The sequence below is a fragment of the Fukomys damarensis genome, unplaced genomic scaffold, assembly GCF_012274545.1.
Source record: "Fukomys damarensis isolate Sample0158 unplaced genomic scaffold, DMR_v1.0_HiC HiC_scaffold_36, whole genome shotgun sequence".
Classification (NCBI taxonomy): Eukaryota; Metazoa; Chordata; class Mammalia; order Rodentia; family Bathyergidae; genus Fukomys; species Fukomys damarensis.
In genome coordinates, this window is record NW_022900948.1 from 2,342,564 (window position 1) to 2,364,735 (window position 22,172).

Sequence of the window (22,172 nt, forward strand, 5' to 3'; positions counted from 1 at the left end):
TTCCACAGCAGCATGTAATGTTTCTAAATATCCTCTCACACATCCCTGGGGAGTTTATTTCAAATTTTTCAAGAAAACGGGAGACTAGCCTGAAAGCTTAATTTTTTAAAGTTGTAATAGAAGCCTTCTGAACAATGATATGGAAAGTAAAAACATAAAGCTTTTCTTGTACAACGTCTGTTGCTTCAGTAGCTTGTAAAATGGCCCAAAAGCACCAAAAATCATCCACACCAACAGGTAGAGCAGTGGCCCTCATATGTGCAGCAGTGACATGCTTATGAAATTAGCTGCAAAAAGCTGCAGCCATTAATATTCCCTGTGGCTGAGCAGAGCTTAGTGTTAGAGACTATGGAGATTTATTTGTTCCCAGAAGAACTGGTGAATTCTGCCAGAATACTGGTGTAATGGGGGGAATAGGTCGATGAAATTTCAACATGGAAGCACAGATCCAAAAGAAATTTTACTATCCCAGTTATTGCTACCTTGATTCTTCGCAATCCTTCCCTAGGTTGGATTGGAATAGCAAGGATTTGTGTGAAAGAGGATATTCATAGCACTTTTCAGTAGGACCTGGAATTGATTGCAATAATTGGAGACAGAAGTTTAAGTGAATTAATGTGTTCACTGAATCTGTACATTACAGTCTTTTATGACAATTACTTTGAAGTTAAACCCATTTTCCCCCAACTGGGAGATAGCAACAGTAATAAAGTAACATGAAAATTGAAAGCAGGGCTGCCTGGTCATGGTGGTGCACCACTGTAATCCCACCACTCTGGGAGGCTGAGGGAGGAGAATCAAAAGTTGGACCCCAACCTGAGCAACTTAATGACTTAGTGAGACCCCTATCAAAATTTTAAAATTTTTAAAATAGCCAGACACGTAGCTTAGAGTAAATTTCCTGGGTTCAATTCTCAATACTATAAAAAAAATGAGGACAGTGGATGCTACACCAAAAATGTTCTAAACTTTTAAGGATATCTTTATTATATTTTCACAGTAATTTTTTTAATTTTTACTTGATTTTTGTATAATAGTACATGGAGATTATCATCCAAATGTGTAGCACACACTACAAACACTTCTAGACTTCATAATCTCCTCGGTCTATGAGTTACTTCAGGGTATAAATGGGTGCAAAGTCTAGAAGATGTTCCAGGAATTATCCCTGAGCTATGATTCCCATCACAGCTCCCAGACAACAGCCTGAATCTGCTTTACTTTGATCAGAAAAGATGGATGGCATGGAGCCCTCTTAGTTCATGGCTGCCAGCCCTCTTGTTTCCCTCCCACAGACGTGCAAACAGGAAACCTGGCAGCTCCCTTTGCCATCATTCTCACTAGGACAAGAAGTAGGAAGATGTGAGGGGGGCAAGGCTGCCAGAGCAGTTGCCAGATGCAGGGTTACTGCTACAGGCCTCCCCGGTGTCCAGCATTCCTCAAGTGTTCTGCTGAACTCCAGAAAAGAAGCAGATCTGGATAAGTGCACAAGTTCACTTGTGAAGAAAGCAGGCTCCAACATCCAGAGCTTTACTTGGAACAACAAATAAACACACTAATTTTTTGTTTTGATTATGTCCTCATATCTTTGAAGGAGAGAATTAGAAATGAGGCATAATTTTTCACTAAACTCAAAAGATAAGTTCAGAGATAAGAAAGGAAGTGTGTGTGGGGATGGGGTAAATTCAATACCGATGGATTTTCCCAAGGTCCTCAATGGAAGAACCCATTGAGGCAGTGACACATGTCCAGCCAGGAATATTTAACTGGAAAGACAACAGACAAACTTGGGACCATGATCTACTTCCCTTATTGATGGAAGTTTCAAATGCTCGCAGCATAAGCTGTCAAAACAAATCTAACAATCCTTTGACTTTTCTAGATAGATGATAACATTCTACTCAACCAAACAAATTCTAAGGCTGCTTTATCAGTGTAAACTTCACTCTCCCAACAACAAAAATTGTCAGGAAAACCTAGAGCAGATTCCTCACCCTCAGACACACACTCTTAATAGTGAGGCATATCATCCTCAGCGAGCTGATACAAGGCACACTAGATGAACAATTCAAAGTGCTCACCTAGAGCTATAGAACTGCCTTCTTTAATTTATTCATTCACATGTTTCTTACACAAACATACTGTGCCTGACATAATGGATAATAACTCAAGTATGCTTCTTGCACTTTTAGAGTTTGAAGAATACAAAAAAAAAAAAAGACAAAGTAGCAGATAATCATGATACAATAGTGCATCTTGTGATAACAGGTTCCTGATACAGCCTAAATTCATAAAGCCATAGCAACATCATTGAAATAGTAAAAAAAAAATTGGAAACCCAAATATCCATTAACTGAGGAATCAATTAACACAAATGTGGTATATGCATAAGAGGAAATATTATTTAGCCATAGAAGTGAATGAAATACTGGACCATGTTACAACGTGGTCCATGCTACAACATGAAATCTTGAGGCTAAGAAGACACAAAAAGCCACAAATGAAATGCCAGAAATAGATAAATGCATAGAGACAGGAAACAAATGAGAGGCTTCCAGCAGGGATGCAGGGATTTTGGAATGGCTATGAACAAACATAAAGTTTCTTTGGAGGGGTGATTACATCGTAGTAATGGTTAGAAATCTTATAAATACACTAAAACCATTGAACTTATATTCTTAAAGGGTTAACATTAAATTTTGTGAATTATACCTCCAAAGATGCATACTTAAAGGAGGAAAACCCACAAAGCCATTAATGCAGCAAAGAATGGCCCACTTGACCAGTGAAGATCAGCTTTCCTTATGAGTGTGGGCGATGAGAAGAAGCAACAGCTTCAGAACAAGGCAGACCACTACTTAGCTTCCTATGGCCATGGATTCCTAGCCTGAAAATTGTGGTTCATGCAATGTTGTTTAATATTTCTGTAAAGTATTTATTGTAGAGCAGGTTTCAATTAAAAAAACTGTCCAACAATATCACAGGCTATTTTATGTTGGGAGGTTCACAGCAAGAGTGAGACTTCCCTATCCCTTTAGGCCAGCAGAACAGTTCGCAGCTATGTGGTGTCCAGTGGCACCACTGCTAGATTGCTCTGCCACCAACATCAAAAGCAGAAGCAAGGCAGCAGGGGAAGGCACAGACACCTGTCGAGCAAGGAGGTGCCTCCTCCCTGCACATGACAATGTTAGACGACCATTTCTTTCCAATCTGCATATCCCTCGGTCCACCTTGAAGACCCCATAGCTGCATACCAGTGTGATTCAAAGGCTCCTGTTTTTCTTTTATACTTTGAAGAGTCTATGTTTTGGCAAATTAACTGAAGGGGGGGAAAAACGGAACTGCAGGAACTAAACACTTCACAGCTATTTCATTTTGAAAAGACTGACCAGTTTCAATGAAGATCTTGTATTTATTTCAATTATTTCAATAGATATATCGATAGATAGACTCTGCTTTATAATATAGAACATACAAGGAAGAAGAGTATGCTTATAATTTATTAGTTACAGTGTCCTAAACTTTACATTTATGAATCAAAAAGCCGGCCTCATGTAATAACTTCATTTGAAACCTTTTCATGGAAAATATATTCATCATAGGGAATAGGAAAATTCTAGGCATATAACAAGAGCTCAATAAATACAATTGCAATGGAAAGCATTATATAACAGACTGATATGTGGCCAGGAAAGAGAGATGCCTGTTCCCTGGATTGTTCTCTTCTGCTTAGGCTGAGACATCCAACATCCTCAATGATCTGGCTCGAGCCTGTCTCTCTAACACCCTATTGCCCACTCTCACTGCCACATCTGATCTGTCATCACACTGACCTACATAGAGTTCTCTAACTGGGCTATATCTTTTATTGCTTCTGTGCCCCTATTGACTCTTCTTTACCAGGATCTCTCTTCATTTTTCTACATGGTTAAGCCCGCATGTGAGATTTAGCTCCAGTGTCACCTACTTCAGGAAAGCTTTCTGATCTTGTCCAGTCCTATCTCAGTATGTGTGAGAGCTCCCTCAGAATCCTTACCTAGTAACCAGTTACACTGTGTAATAGTTGTTGGTTTATTTATTTGTTCTCCATGTTAGACTCTTATTTCTCAAAGGGGAAGCTATGGCTTTCATCTCTGTTTCCTAACACAGTGCCAAGCACTGAATAAATGCTATTTGAGTGAATGAATGAATTCATTAATTTAGTTATAACTGACTCTGATTTCATTGCAACAATTTAAATTAGTAGCAACTTCTCAAATTTTCTCGAATTTTAAAAATATAGTCATATGATCATATTTGATGAGAAACACCATTCACTTCATTTAAATAAAGTTCAGCACTATTATCACATACAGTTTATAACAAAGTTTGTACAAGTTTATACTTGATGATATAAATAATCATCATAATGTCAGAAATTCATTGGGCATAAAATTCAGGCTGTTAACATAAATGAGTATAAATAATGTTGCTTTTAAAACCAACCAAACTATACTTGAAGCCCACTAAGAAAAGAGAGGAAAGAAATTGGGCAGAGAAGGATATTCTGCCAGATTCCTTAGGAACCAGTGTTGACTGTGAAGTAGGGATACCAAATATTTAGACTTTCAGGAGCTAAGGCCACAAAATCTTCTTATATTTTCCACTGGTTAGTGTCCTTACCCTTCATTTGCCCAAGGAGAGGAATGGAAGTAGGTCATTGCTTTAAATCTCACTTCCCAATCTTTCTTTCAATAAATATAGCCAAAGGGTTTTGAATTTGAAGCAAAAAAAAAAAAAATGGGAGGAAGAGAATTGCCAGGTAGCATTCAGTTATTAAAGAAAGAGACAGGGTAGTCTGTTCCAGAATCAAAAGTCAGATAAGTATCCAGCTGCTTTGATCCACTCAGAAATATATTAACCAGCCTTAATCCATTATATGTTACTATACCTGAATACTACTGACGGGTAATTTGTACACAATAAAGGCTCATTTAGCTCACTATTCTGGAGGCTGAGTTGCCCCAGTTGAGGGACCATCTCTGCCGAGGGCCTTCCTCCTGGTGGGAACTCATTGCAGAATCCCAAGGTAGTACAGAGTGTCGCTTGATAAAAGGAATGGATGCATACAAGAGACAGGGACAATTGGATTTATACAGATTTACTCTGCATAAAGGCTGTGGCTGTATATTGATGCAGGCTAATATTCCATGTGTCATGCACGTATGGAAATCCTAAAGTTACCATTGATAATCTGCAGATACATGGCAACTTACTCAAGGTTATATTCCTAGTACTAGCTGCCTCCCCAAAGAGGAAAAACTTAATATTGGATCATAAAGGAAAAAAAGAATATAGAAGTTGGTGGCTGTGGGTTGTCAAAGCAAAATAATTGCTCATTGGATTCCTGGAGAATGAAAGAGAGTCATAAAAGTTGGGAGAGAAGCAGAAAAACGGACGAAAGCAAAAAAAGCTGGACCTACTCCCTTTGCAATTATGTTTAATAAACAGAAGGTTCTAACCTGCGGTTTTGCAGACAGAGAAGTCACACAACCATAGGTTGGCAAAAATTTGTGTCTCTTGATGAAATATGTTGGCAGTAAAAACAGCCAAATCAACAGATGTACTCTGTGTTTAGTAATATCTATAATGTATTTCAAATTAGGTTTAGATAACTTTTTTTCAGACTTCAAGTAGATTCCAAACTTTCTCACCTTGTTGAAATATAAGTTTGATAATTATAGTTTGATATGGATGAAATTCTGTTTAGCACACTCATTGTAATTTTTATATTTTTCCAATTAGCATGAGGCAGTCATTCTACTTAGTTCATTTGAATTATTTTAAAATTAGCTTTATACAGGCTCAGTATTTAGGGTATAATTTACACTCCTACACATTTTAATTCATTTGGGATCCAATTAAATTATTTTGGTATTCCAAAATGCTTAGCTCCTACTCACTTTTCCTTTTTCCAGCTCCTATTACTCTTATTTATACCTACTTTGAAAGAGGAAGTCAAGTCATTTAAGTAATATGGTGGAAGGGCAGTCAAATGAATCTGTTCTTTTCCCAACTGGAATTTCACTTTGCATTATTTTAGACTAACCACCAAACTGTTTGTGTTTCCATTTCCTCATCTGATAAAAAGAAATATAGCTATCAGTGGTCATACTATTCCCTTCAGTCAAAAGGAAGACACGTGGTACAAGTCTTAGTTTATTAGAAGTTCCTTGAGAGCTACATTCATTCCTTGGAGATCTAACTCAGGACCTCACACTTGCCAGGCAAGCACTGAGCTAAATCCCCGGCCCAACACATTCATTCTTTAAGCTGACTACCAGCAGCCTTTATTCTCCTCACCTAATCTAATATTCTGTACAATAGAACAGAATGGACTAATTTTTTGGCATACTTGGTTTCCTTTCTAAGACAAGTACACAGCTCCTTACAAAGATGCACTTACACACGTCTGTATTAAATAGTACTTTCTGAGGTAAACTATCCAATGAGGCACAAGTAATGCTGACAACAAAAATAAGTGCTAAACAATAGAGAAGACTGACACATCGGATAAGAGAAGCTCCTAAAAGGCCAGATTCTTCATTCTTCATTTGGAGCTTCATATGTTAGAATGGTGTATTACAGATTTCAAGACATCTTCTGTTGTTTTAAAAAATGTGCTTAATTTTATTTTACAACACAATTTGCAAATTTATTGGATTACAGATTTTCTACATGTAATAATAAATAAAATACAGAGGAACAAACTTTAAGAAATTTTATCATAAAACAAAAGAGATAGACCATGCCATTGAAAAATGGTGGTACCTTGGGGTAAATAATAAATATATTATGTGCCCTACCCCAAAGAGCATTTTATCTTATTCTTCCAAAATAATGAATGTTCTTAAAATTTCTTAAAAATGTAAATTAGAAAAAAGACCAAAACAAAAATTATATAATCCTGAGGAATTTTTAAACTTAAAGCATTTATGTCCATTATGAAAAAATAGAACTGTATTGAGGTATATATAAAACTTCAATACTGGGAGTTCACATTTCCGAGTAGGAAGTGATACTATATAGAGTTGTCAACTTTTCATAAATTAAATTATAACTTTATTGGAATTATAATAAGCATTTCAACAGGATTTTTCAAGTAATTACATGTGTATTTTAAAATTCATATGAACAATTATATTTTCAAAAATAGTCAAAAAATTTTAAAAGGATGTTAATCAAAAGGATGGATGTTTTCTTGCCAAATATCAAAATATAAAATGTAATTATGTCAGGACATTGCTATTTGGGTTATGAATTAAAATTAGAAAAATCATAAAACAAATGCATGACTATATAGGAAAGTATATTTAAAATAATATCTTTTAAATTTTTTAATATGATAAATTCAGCATTCAAACAAGGGGAGAAATGATATTTTATAAAATTTGTAGACCATTTTATTTTCTATATGGAAGTAAGGACAGACTTCTATTTTACAGTATTACAATGGATAATTTCAAAAATTACAAATATAAACATCAGGAAAAGTATAAAAGACTTAAAGTAAATATAGGCTATTATAATCCCTTAAAATATAATAGACTTTCTTAAATTAGTGTCAAAGAGAAGACCATACTTTTTAAAACACCACCAATAGGTGTTGATAAAGAACAAATCAGAGTATATCCTCAATATATATCCATTTTCCTATGAATGAATCTATTTTCCCATTCTTTATGGCTGAGTAATATTCCATTTTATAGAAAACTTGCACCAGAACAAATCAGAAAATGTGTGTTAATGAAAGAAAATTATTTAAAACTTAAAATACAATTCCAAGCCAATCATACAACTGAGTCTGAGATTAAAATAAATGTTTTCTCATACACATTTCTCCAGTGGCATGAAACATTTCTATGAAAGTTACATAAGGATATACTACAAAAAAGAGAAATCAAGTAGAAGTATAAGGGATACAAGGTAGTGTGGATGTAAGGCTATGGGCTGAGAGGGCAATGAAGCAAGTATACATCAAGCACAGAGAAAAATTTCCTGCATTAGAAGGTGAGCAGGCTTCAAATTAAATATTTCCAAGAAGACAAATGAAATTAATTTTAATTGGTTAGTTAAATGTATGGAAGCAGAAATGTTTAGGAATATTATTTTTAAAGTTCATAATGTTCTCTCAAGAATAATAAACTTAATAGGAAATTTTAAAGATACACACACGTGCACATATGTGCATGTGTGCACATGTGCACACACACATACACACTTCAACAGTGAGATCCCATCCAAACACAAATTAAATTGAAATATGATTATAAGAAGCTTTAGAAGCATAATAAAGGAGGCTAAGAATATTGTCTTTTGAGTAGCATATAGTTCAAAAAGAGAATGAGAGGCACAAGAAAGAAAAGGAGAAAGGAAGAGGAGGGGAAAGGGAGGTAAGGGAAGAAAAGAAAGGAGGGAAAGAGAGAGAAAGAGAAAGAAGGAAGGAGGGAGGGAGGGAAGAGAAAGAAAAAGAGAGGGGAGAGGGAAAGCAAAGAAAGAACAAGGAAGGGAGGAAGGAAGAGAGGGAAGAGGAGAATAATCCTTATAAAATATGACTCTGGTAAATCATGTTAGGTAATTATATAAATACAGCTCATTTGATTGTCAACCTTTAGGATCAAGCTCTATAGAAAGCATTAAAATATAATCATACTTAAATAATAGTATTTAAATTACATCAACAGATAACATAATAATACAGAGACAGCTATTGGTTTTCAAAACATAAGGGAGTCAGGGAAAGGAGGCGGGCGCAAGAGGTTTGATATCATTTCAGGGGAAACAGGAGGAGGGTTGAAGTTGATGGAAGCTCGTATATTTCATTTAAAAGGTTGACAATTAGAGGTAGGGACATTACAACTTGACTTAGCTATCCAGATTTAGAAAGCAATAGAAGAATAGAAAATATGAGTGTGTATAAGAGGATTATTTTTTTTTCTGTTAAAGCTGAATATCAATGGACAGTTTCTAAACTTGTTGAGTAAGAACAGCAGCGGCGGCGGTGACAGTTACAGTGATGACAGCACCACACTGGTACCACAGGGGTGGAGATGATCATCAACTCAGGGGGAAACTAATCAGAATGGTCCAACCTTCTTACAGTGGTTACAGAGTTGCCAGTCAAATCTGTGCAAATTGAGCCCTTTACCTCCTCACCTCCACTCCTAAACTCCACTGCAAACAGTGGGATTCCCCAGTCTTTAGTGTTCCAGATGTGACATTAAGTGTTTGTTCAAAGATGAGTAAATATGCAAAATACATGTCAAATTCAGTATTTAAAATATCAACATAAAATGACTTACACATGGCCTTAAAGCTAGTATTCAAATATTTAGAGAAATATATATAGGAATGGATGAACAGATAAGGAATCTAAATGAACTAAATAGAATATTTAGCCCAAGGACCCGATTTCAATCCGAGGTACCAAAAAACAACAACAAAAAAAGCATATGTAGCTTTTAAAAATATTTAAATTTAAAAGTACAATAGATTTAACCACAAAAGAAAAATTATTTTTAAAAGGAACAGAAACGTAACCATGCATTAATAGAAATAATCCAGAATAAATTGCAGGAAGAGAAAAAAAATACTTTAAAAGCCTAAATAGCTACTGATAATCAATGATGCATGAGATAATATTAAATTGTCTAACATTCATTTAATTAGAATCCCAGAAAAAGAAGGGAGAACAGGGTATTTAAAAAACCGATGAAATGGCATAGTAACAATTTTCTAAATTTGTTAAAAATTTTAATACCATAAGAACTCAAAGTATTGTAAGCACACCCCAAATAAATACACAAAAATACACAATTAAATAACATTTTTAAGCTGAAAAACAAAGAAAAAGCATTTCAAAAGCAACCAGATGATAGAAAATATAACTAAGAATGTAATGATCATAGCATACAGTGTGTAGAATAGTGATCTCTCACAAGCAACAATATAAGAAAAAGATCATAGAATGATATTTCTATCAACCCATGATTGTCTATCCAGTAAAAGTATTCTACAGAAATGAAAAAGAAACATGGGCTTTCTCAGTTGAAAGAAAAAAGATGAGAATACCAGTATACCAGCACTAACAGAAATGTAATAAAAGGATTGATAGTGTGCTGAAAATTAGAATCTAAAGAAATGATAAAAGAGCATCAAAAATATTCTATATTTGTATCAATATACAGAACATATTGTCTTTTAGTGCTTCTTGGCACTCTTTTAAAGGTCATATGTTCTCTTTTTTCTCATTGAGTCTATTGGTATACAATTTTAGGTATACAATACAGTTACATTCATTATTGGGATCTTGTGCCTTCACATGACAGGTCTTGGTTCTCATTTTTACCCTTTGTCCCTTCCATCCCTTCACCCCTCCTCCCTACCCCTTTACAAACATTTCATTTCCATTTCTTCATTTGATCATACTTGTTTCTTTTCCCTTATTAGCTTTCTCCTAAGCTAATGTTTCAAATGATCTGTCCATGAATACATTCAGAAAAATAATCATATCAAAGGCAGCATATCATCACCTTACCCTAAGGAAAGGGCATCAAGGACAAATGTAAAGATAGAAGCATTCCTGAGATTATGAAAGACCCTTAAACATTTTCCCAGTCTATTGGTAGGACTAAGCAAACAGCAATCAATTAATAAGAAGTGCCCTTGATAAAAACTATGAGAATTCTAAGATGAAAAGCTTAAAGAACTTCCACTGAGGTTCAGAGAATCCTCATAAAGAGCAATCCCAGTGTCAAAAGCAAGGAACTAGTAAACAAAGAATGAGAAGAGAAAACAGGAAGAAAGTGATGCAGTGAGGACCACTGTAACCCTACTCTCCCAGAAAAACAATAACCCACAAGTTTTATTTTTGAAAAACAATAGTATTTAGAATCTCTAGAAATCGTCTGAATAGCCTACACAAATGAAGACATATTTACACAAAATGACCAGCTAAATGTTGGTGAGAACAATGAGAGACTGTGATACTTCAGGGAAAACCCACCCTCCCCCTAAACTACACCCCCAGTTTAATATGGTGGAGCTTCCATTTTGGATGGGAATGGCCCAGGGTCTCTTTCCTCCCAGCAACCAGTCAAGTGCTAGGCTAGCTGCCATAGAGACACAGGACACCAGTATTTTTCAGGTCCCCCTCCTCTGTGTTGCAGAGACTAATTTCTAGTTGAGTACAGCTAAAGAGAGTGGCTCATAGAGCCAAGGCTGTATTCCAAATATGGCAGGCTGAAAATAAAGAATCTCAGTTTCTCACTTCAACTCAACTGTTGAAGTAACACCTCAGTCATAGTTATAAAACAGGGGCATTGCTTTTACAGATTTGGGCCACCAATTGAATCAGTGGCTCGGAGATATTGTTTAGGGAGATGCAGACCATAAACATAGAGATCTGATTCTAAAACACTTCTCAAATGAACTGATTTATTTAGAATAGAGTATGGGAAAGTTCAAGCATAAGAGTACCATAAAAACTAAATAAATAAATAATACGGAAATTTTGGTGGGAAGTAATTCTGAAGAGGTTGGTACTTCCATGAGAACAAGAGGCTAAACTTGTGGCAACTTGTAGTGTATGAGAGTCATCGAAGGAAGAAGACAGCTAAGTAGAGCCCTCCTAGAATCAGAACATACCTGAAAACTATCCTCCAAAACTAGTGCTAAAAGGTGTTGTGCTTTAAGAATGTCAGAATATTCAACAACTTATGCCTCAGGGCATTTTATAGGTTCTAATACTTTTGTGTGAAATGAACAGAGAGAGGTAGATCAGTAGAAAGACAAGTAGAAAAGGCATTTTAAAAAGAATACTGGGCCGAGGATTTCGCTCAGTGGTTCCGGCGCCTGCCTCGCAAGCACAAGGACCTGAGTTCGATCCCCACTACGAAAAATAAATAAATAAATAATAAAATAAGAAAGAATACTGCAGAAAACTGCTATTCTCTCAAGTGGATCATGGACGTGACAGGTTGCATGACATCTAGAGCATAACATCAGAGTCTTTGCTGTATATGGAAAATACATTTCATTGAAATAGTCCAACCAAGTCCCCAACAGAAAAAGCAGCACTAATAACAAGCTCATCCATATCTAGAGATGCTATATTGCCCAAAAGTGCCCAGTTTAACAAAATAAACATGTTAAATGAATATTTAATAAAATAAAGTGAGACATAAATAAACAAAAATTGTGACCAATTTACTGAGAATGAAACACAGGCAACAAAAGCTGTCTATGAGAGGACTAAGATGTAAAATTTACCAACTATGTCAAGACCGCCATTGTTTTTCTATGCTCAAAAAACTAAAAGAAAGTACAAAAAATTATAACGTCAATGCCATATAAAATACAGAGTATCAGTAAATATATAAAGTATAAGAAAGAACCAAAAGTACTTCTGGAGTCAAAATTTTAAAAGGTTGTTATCAATAAGCATGATATGTCAAATTGATTGGATTAAGAAATGCCAGCAGAACAGTACAGCACCTTTGGTTGCATCACAGAGGTTCACGGAGGCGTGAACTTGGGCACTACATGACTCTCTCTGGCACTGTGCCCTTGCTCTACCACACCCTTCCACCATGATGTTTCTGCCTTGGAACCAGATCACCACGGACTGCATACACTATACCATGAGCCAAATTAAATCCCTCTTTCTTTGTGTTATAGGTGTTGGGTGTTGTATTTCAGCAGTGAGAAATGGATGAATACAAAAGTAAAAAAATTACAAGAGAAAATCCTTAGTAGATTTGAACTAGCAGAAAAAGAATAAATGAACTTGAAGATAAGCTGATAGATACTACACAAGCCAAAGAACAGAGAAAAAAGAATGAAGAAAAATGAATGGACAGATTTAAAGATAAATGGTGTTTAACAGTATTAAGCAAACCAAGAGAAGAGGAGAAATAGAAATACAGGAGAGAAGAGCATAAACATATTTAAAGAAATAATGTCTATTTTAGAAAGAAACAATGGGTTTTTAAAATAAATAATGGCTTCCTGTATTTGATGAAAAACATTAAATTACATATCCAAGAAGCTCCTTGAATAAAAAGAAAGATATTAACACCAGATGCCTCCCAGTAAAAGTTTCAAAGACAGAGTAAATCATCCAGGAAAAAAAAAAAAAGCTCATTGGTTCCAAGGCAACCCAAATAATATCAATAGCTGACTTCTTATCAGAAACAATGGACAACAGAGTTGTAGGATGACAAAAACTCTTAAGCAAAAATCTCATATCTAGCAAAACTGTTTCAAAAATGAAGATAAAGACATTCTAGACAAATAAAAATAGAAAATGAATTGCTACAAGACCCACGAACTAGATATAATTAAGGAAATAATTCCTTCAAGATGAAAACAAGCCGTGCTATGCAGCAAATTGAGCACACACACACACAGCGTTGGTAAAGATTATTATGTAATTGTAAAAGACAGTGTACACTGTTATTCTCCTTCCTGTTTGGGAAATTTTATAGACTAATATGTATATAATATACTCTTCAGACTATAACAGAAGAAATGTAATCTATTTTACCATAATAGCACAAAGGATGTACATGGGAACAAATTAATATTGGAGAAAAGAAACTGACACCAAATGGTAACTCAAATCCAGAGAGGCAAACAAAATTAACTATATATGGTAATTAATAATATTAATATAATGGACAAAGAACTTGAGAAAATTTTAAATATATGGAAATAATAGAAATAATCTTACATAATTAGTATGTAAAAATGAGGGAAGAGCTAGAGATGCATAAAAATGAAAATACAACATACTAAAACTTGGGTGATTTTGCTTAAGCAATATTTTGAAGGAAATTTACAGCTGTAAATGCTAATATTAAGAAAGAAAAGTACTGTAAATGAATATATGAACCTTCCAACTTAGAACACCAGAAAAAGAAAATAAAGTAAGCATAAAATAAGCAGAATGAAGGAAATAATAAAAATTAGAGGGTAAATTAATCAAAAATAGAGAAATCAACCAAACTAAAAGTGTTTAATTTGAAAAGATCAAAAAGGTTAGCAAAACTGATAAATGTTGATTGACCGAAAGAAAATTCAAATGAGCAAAGTCAGGACTAAAAGTGAAGACATTAGTATTTACCTGACAGAAATAAAATAATTATATAGGAATACTATGAACAACATATATGCCCAAAATGTAGATAACTTGGATATAGAAAGACTCCTAGAAAGACATAATCAATAGAAATGGACTCAAGACAAAATTTAAATATCTAAATATGTCTATGGGTGCCAATTTAGTCTATCAATCTTTTAAAGAAGAGTTAATGTCGTTCCTCATACATATTTTCAAAACAGAAAATGAGAAAATACTTGCAAACTCATTATCTTAATTCCAAAACCAAAGATGTCAAAAGATTAAAAAGCTACAGACTAATAAATCATATGAGGATAGATGCAACAAAATATTGACAAACTGAATGTAGTAATACATAAAAAGGATTTCAGTGAAATATCCAAGAATTTTTCATGGACTGAGAAGTAGTCACTTATCTCTGCCACTGTACCTGAGAAATCATCTATTCTGCCCTTCCAGGACCTACTTAACATTACTGCTCTTTCTTTCCATCCTATAGTCATAGGCAAACAAACAAACAAACAAAACACACCCAGAGCCCCTCCTTGGGCAAGAAATACATCCTCAGAGAGCCATAAACTCTTCAATTTTTAATGATGGGTAGACCAAAGGACAAGGTCTCCATTTCCATTTGACCCCTTGAAACTGCTTGAAACATCCTATTCTTTTGCCACATTTGTTTCTTACCAAACAGCTGGAGCGGCTTCAGGATGATATATTAAAAATACCCATTTTCAACTTTTAAAAAAGTATTATGAGTCATGACCAAGAATCGTTAATCCAGGAGTGAGAGTTGCTTTAACAATCAAAAATACAAGCAATAAAACAAAGGACAAAATCTGCATAATTATCCAAGTTAACACAGAAAGAGCTTTTGCCAAAATCCAACACCTTTCCTTAATGCTAAAATGACCCCATAAACAAATAATAAAAGAGAACTTCCTCAAAAAATAAAAGGCATCTGCAAAAAATCCCACATCGTACTTTACAGATTAATGTTTTCCTTCTAAGATCAAAGAAAATAACAGAAAAAAATCTGTTCTCACCGTTTTCCTTTAACATCATACTGGAGGTTTTAGTTAGAGCCCTTAGGCAAGAAAAATGGAAGAGAGAAAGAGAGAAAAAAAAAAGACATCCAGATACAAAAAAGCGGCAGCTCTAATTTATTATTTGAATATTCCATGATCTTGCATATAAAACTTTAAAAACAGCTACTAAGATTACTTTGAGAACTAATAAATGATTTCAACAAGATTTAAAATAAACATCAATATACAAAAAGCAGTTGTATTTCTCTTCAAAACTCTTAGAAGGCAGCATAGGTATAAATCACCATGACCTTATATTGGGCAATGCTTTCTTATATGTTCCACTAAAAGCACAGCAATCAAACCAAAAATAGGCAGACTGACCTTCATCAAATTTAAGACTTAAGTGGTTTGAAGGAGGTTATCAAGAAAATGAAAAGACAACCAATAGAGTGAGAGGAAATGTGGGCAAATCAAATATATAACAAAAGGCTTATATCTAGAGTATATAAAAATCTTAAAACAATAATGAGACAAATAACTTAATTTTAAAATGGGCAAAATTCTAAATAAACATTTCTCAAAAAAGTACAGATAACCAATAAGACTTCATGTCCATGATGTAAATAGTAATGAAAACCACAAGGTGCCCCTTCATACCCACTAGGACGGCTGTAATAAAAATGACAGGTATCGCAAGTATTGCCAAGGATCTGGAAATCGTAGCCCTCATACACTGCTTGTGAGAATGGAAAATGATGCAACCAGTTTGGAAAACAGTCTGGCCATCTTCAAAAGGTTAAATATAGAGTTACCATACAACCAAAGAATTCTACTCCTGTATATAGATTTTGTTTTACAGTAGTGGGGGTTTGAACCCAGGTTCTTAACACTCAGCTTCATCCCCACCCTTCTGTTCTCTTCTGTTTGAAATAGAGTTTTGCTGTGTTGAGATAAAAGTTGCAATTCTGAATAAATACCTGTACATGAATGCTTATAACAATGATATTCAGAATCACCAAAGTTGGAAAACACTCTGGTATTCATCCACTGATAGTGGTTAAATAAAATTTGATATACATACACAATGAGACCTTATACATTTACAAAGAGAAATGAAGTTCTGACTTATATTACAACATGGAAGAATCTTGAAAGCATTATATTAAATGAAAGAAGTCAGATACAAATCATGTACATGATTCCGCACTCTAAATGGGTGAGTTACAGCATATGTAACTTATAGCTCGACAAACCTCTTTACTAAAGAGAAAGAGAAAGGAAAGGAAAGTAGATCAGTGGTAGAGTTCTTGCCTGTCACATTCAGTCTTGGATTCAATTTCTAGCATCACTCGCACATTTAAAAAAAGATCTAAGAATTGAAACAGGATAAAAACTGTATAATACTTCATGCTTCACACATGCATAGTTAAGAAGTAGAACTAGCTTCATAGCAATTCCCAACCATACCTTTTTTATATGTTATGTATTTTATGTTTATATGTAAGAACCCATCATTCTTCATTACATTTTTACCCATAAGATAATGGGAGCTATTCATATATTTGACTTGAAAGGAAAAAGAAAGCTAGAGAAAGTAACAGTGCAAGATTCTTACTGAAAATTCTGCTCTTCAGTTCCATAGTGAGTGCTCTGGGAAAAAATTGGCCAAGGAGAGAAGGAAGCTGAAACTGGGATATGAAACTATTCCCAGGGACAAAGAAGGCACCACCTGAAATACATTTTTATTAAGCAATAAATAATATAATCCTAAAAGGAAAGTACCTCTTGAACTAAACCAAACAGCCCCTCTACTAGGAGAGAAGATTCACCTTGCACTTGACTTCCCAGAAGTGGATTTCACAAGTTTACATGCAATTCAAAAATGAGCCACATTATCTACTCACAATAAAATTGTGGGCTTTAAGTACCCCAGTTTTATTCCTTCATCTTGCCTGCCAGAGATTCTATTGATGGACCAAATAATAGAGCAAAACATGGGCAGCCTGTGGCTGCTTCCTTGTCAAAAAAAGAAAAAAGAAAGAAAAGAAAAGAAAAAAAAAAAAAAAGAAAAAAAAAAAAAAAAAAAAAAAAAAAAAAAAAAAAAAGAAAGAAATGGTCTCCAATTATACACATTAGCCTTAATTTTGGCCTTTGGGTGATCAGATAATGTTTCTGCCCATGAAATGAATTCTTGTGGCAAGACCATACTTTTCAATGTCAAAAATAAAAGCTTCCAATTAGCTGTCAAAAGCTTTTTCAGCATCTGGAGACAGGAGTAAATTAGAGTCTTTTATATTAGTAGCTTTTGACATTATATTAAACAATCTTCTAGGGTTGTCACAATCTCTTCTCCTTTGCATATATTCCCAATGGTTTATGTTTATCAATTGTTTTATCAGGCCATCTAATCTTTTAGCTCAATTTCTACATTTCTTATATTTGAGTGAAATCAAGAGACGCTTTTGTTGCAGCTGTGCAATAATCTTCACGTCCTATTTCAAAAGGACAAGATTAGGGTTGTTTTTTCGGAGTTCAGGAAGCGTTTCTGCCTTTTCTTCCTCCAAAAAGTCACTCTTTGTAAGGTTACCTGCAGCTCTTTCAGCACTGGCAGCCATAGAGGATATTATGTATAAAACGAATCGGATATGGTAGATTGCTGTGATCTTTTTCCACAAGGTAAATATCAGAGCTTTTGATCCATGCTTATATACTTCTTTTCAAGTCTGATTTTTTTTTTAAATAGAAAATGTTGCCTGGAAACACATTCCATTTCCCAGTATCTTCTCTACTCTTAAGGATTTTCTTTGTTTTACAACTGAAAAGGTAGTCAAATCACATGAATGAGCTGAGGGTCTTTCATTTGCTCTTCACTCCAAAACTTTTCAAGAAAAGTTGGAAGCAGAATCATTTCTTTTTTATTTCTTCATATGATAATATCTGGGGCTATTTTCTCATTTGATTTGTTTTCTTTGTTCCTCTTTCATAAGAGTGCCTGCATTTACCAAGTTTAACATGTGTTCCTTTAAGATTCATAAAAGCATATATTTTTCTTTAATCAAAGTCTCTGCTCCCTGGGAAGCTAAATATTCCAGGCTGAGTGTATAATGTATTAACAACAATCAAAAAAAGCAAAGCCATTTGTATTCTCTTTTCAAAGTACTTTTCAGCCCAGTTTAGAAAGACTTCATTTTATTGGATTTGTTCCTTTGAATTTTTTTATCATTATTGCAATTCAAATATGAAGATGACCGACTATATAGATATAAAAAGACTTGGAGCTTGTACCTAGATAGGGGAGGGGATAATATATTTGTTTTTGTTTTTTCTTGCTCTGGTTCTTCCTAAAAGGACCAGTTATTTATACCAAGTGAACAGGTCCCCTTGAAACCAAGGTGGACAACGTTATGGCCTAAAGGGATTAGGTAGAATTAGCCCGTGTTCTATACTAGACATCTCAGTCCTGACACAAAGAGAAACAATCTCAAGGGTATCTTGGTGCAAAGGCCAAAACAGTCCCAAACGTTATGGCTCAGTCTTTATCCCACTGTCTTACGCCACAAGAGTCCCTTTCACACTAGCACAGCCAAGTGCTAAGTTTGCAAGTGCTAATTCCAAATCCCCATTCCCCTTGATGTCCATAGGACAATGATCAAAATTGTCTACATTTCATATCTCCTTCTGATTCTGTCCCTTTATTCTGGTATTTTCCTTTACATTGCCATTCTAATAGACACTGTTGGTTGAAGGCCTATTTGATCGTCTATAACCTTCTCTTGAATCTTTCACCATTCTGCCATAGCTATTTCAACCTCCTTTATCCTCTAAAAGTTAAATGTGTTGACAATGGGGATGGGCAAAGCTGAAATGTTCTAATATCTCATTATGACATCACCCTTGAGCATAATGGATGAAAATATGCAGTATTTTCCTCTAGTTACTTGTTAATTTTTTAGAAATCTAGTTAACTTCCTATCAGCCTATGGTCTCAAATTATTTTTAACCTGAGTGTTTTACCCCATGTGTCTTTATATTTTCTCTGTATGATACAGCTCTTTGGAAAAAAGACATTAACTCCTTATTTTCAAGTTAAGCTACCTTTTACATGGAGTGAAGTTGTTGCAAATAAAGAGGATAACGTAATAGGTAAAATCTATTGGGGACTTACTATGTGGGTCAAGCACTATAGTAAATACTTACATGGACTATCTCATTTAAACCCCACAACTATTACCCTCATTTTATACAGGAGGAAACTATGGCTCACAGAAATTCATTAAGTGGCCCATGAGAGTTGGATAGCCAAAATTCAATTTTAAGGCATTAAGGAAAATTTTTTTTAAAAATGCACTAAAGGGATATGACTACTAATAGCAATAAGTGGTAAATCAGGTTCCAGGGATCTTCATTAGTAAATTGGTGGTCTGGAAGCCTCTGTACACAGGCATAAGGGTATGGTCCTTGATTTTAAAATGTCACAATCTAGGTATTAGAAAGTTTCCTGGCAAATAACAAATGCATGAGACCTGAAGGGCTCTTGGCAGCAGGCAGAACTTCAGGGAATGAGGATTTGTTTTTCTGCAAGACCCATTTCCACCCCTGAATGCTCCATGGCCTGAATGTGGACCAAACACTCAGAGGAATCATAGCTGTAGTCAGGAGCACTGGCGTGGTTTAATGCTTTAATATGAGTGGAGGTCTGCTGAATAAACTCATGTGATTGACCTGCTATCACTTGATCAATCAAGAGGAGAACGAAGATACAGCCTCCGACATAGGGTATCACAAAGGAAGCTCACAGTATTTGTTCTTAATATCATCATCATAGCTATCACTATGGGATATTGGTTAAGAAAATGGACCTCAGATCTCAGATTGCCTAGGATTTGAATATCAAATCGACTACGTACTAGTTGTATATTCTAGGGTGAAATATTTAACATTTCTCTGCCTCCAATTATTATCTGAAAAATAGAAGTAACTGTACCACCTACTTAATCATCTTGCTATGAGGAGTTAAAACGTGTAAAGTAGCAATTAAAAATGGAACACAATAGGAATTCCATAAATATTATGTAGTGTCATCATTGTCATTACGATTATCAATCATCTCTGCCCAAGAATTTGGAGAAGTCAAGATGAATACAAGCTGAACGCCAAGAGCAAAAATGGCCATGGTTTTGTGAGCAAAACCTCATCAACACTCTTGTGAATGAGGGGATAAAATAAAATAAAATTTATTTTTTAAAAATTTGTTTAAACCCTGCTCAGACTGACACAATGAACCATGAGTCTCATCTCCTTTTCTTTCATCTTGATTCTACTACAGGCTCTCATTGCTTCCTACCTGTGCTATGTATTGCAAAAACCTTACAGACCATTCTCTTCCAAGCCAAATCTCTTCCTTCTATAACTAGTCACCGATGGTGGTTGAAGATCAGCCTTTCTGCCTGAGGTCAGAGTGTGTATCTTTTCTTTGCTTTTTATTTTTTTTTTTCTGTTCCAGGTATCAAACTTGGGACCTTGCACTAGTGAGGCAGGCAGCAGCACCACTGAGCAAAATCCCCAGCCTAGGGTGTCTACTTTTATCACTTCCTAAACCTTTCTAACCTTTGAGCTAGAACACACACTATGGAAATGATGAAGAAGTGCTTCATGAGATCCCTATGTGAGTTTTCTTCAAAGGGTAGGAATTACAGCCAGTCATACAAAATAAGAGGGAAAAAGAAAGAAACGAAAGAAAGAAAGAAAGAAAGAAAGAAAGAAAGAAAGAAAGAAAGAAAGAAAGAGAAAGAAAGAAAGAAAGAAAGAAAGAAAGAAAAAGGAAGGAGGGAGGGAAGGAAAGGCAGTGGCATATTAAGGGCAAACTTGATGGACACCTTTTTACTCTTTGCAAAGTGCTTTCAAGTGCACCACTGGGGAAGCAAAAAGGGTAATATCAATATTTTAAAGGAAAAGAAACTAAAGATTGATTTCAAAGGTAACGACTCAGCCAAATGAAGTCTCAGAGTCTCTCAGACTGTTGGATAGTTTCACATTGCCTTCTTTGAATAACTTTTCTTAAAATAGAACCATGTTGTGCCTGATAAACAATTCTTAACAAATGACAATAAACATTTATTAATAATTCGTAAGTGTCAAGAACCATGCTAAGCATTCTGCGTGAATTATATAGTTTGATCCTTTCAACCATATTTGCCTGTTTTTCATATAGGAAAAAAGAAAAATGAGGCTTGCAAATACTAAATCACTTGTCTAGGGTAATTCAGCTCTAACAAGTGAACAGGGAGTAACAACCAAGGACATACGCTTTCAACTAAAGGTTGCCTCCTTATTATACGATTCTTTTCATTTTTGCTGAGCCTCAAGTCAGTGAACCTGTGATCACCCTAGGGAATGATTTTGGTTTTTCCTACATTGGGTATATCTACATAGAATTTTATAGAAATTTAGAAATGTATCTAAATTGTGCTTCATAATTTATACTTTACAATATATGAGATAATCCAATTTTTCTATTCATCTGAGACTTCTATTAAATATTTTCACCTGAGAATTCTTTAACTGAAAATAAACATAAACTAGAATTTCACTCCAAAAATATGTATAACGGGGTTTTTGTTTTGCATTACAACTTCTTGAAAAATTTTTCATTCCTAATTCTTTTTTTTTTCTTCATTAAGTTTATTGATACTTTTTAGGTATACAGTATAGTTACATTCATCACTGTGATGTTGTGACTTTACAGGATGTATCTTGGTTCTTTTTTTTTCCCTATACCCCTGCCTTCCCTTTAACCCCCTACACACTTCCCTATTTACAGACTTTGTTTTCATTTTTTCTTTTTCTCATACTTTTTTCTTTTCCCTTCTTTCATTTCCCTTACCCTTCCCAATTCCCTACTGCTTTAGTCTTTTCTTCTTATTTCACATTATCAATTATACAATTTGAACCTTATTTACACTTGATCCACAGAAACTATT

At 34.7% G+C, this 22,172-nt stretch overlaps 1 protein-coding gene across 1 annotated transcript in view; it reads right to left on the bottom strand.

The window, feature by feature from the left end:
- The window catches only part of LOC117284343, an 86,120-nt gene that overhangs the window by 8,117 nt on the left and 55,831 nt on the right, over window positions 1-22,172 (bottom strand). The window lies entirely within an intron of this gene.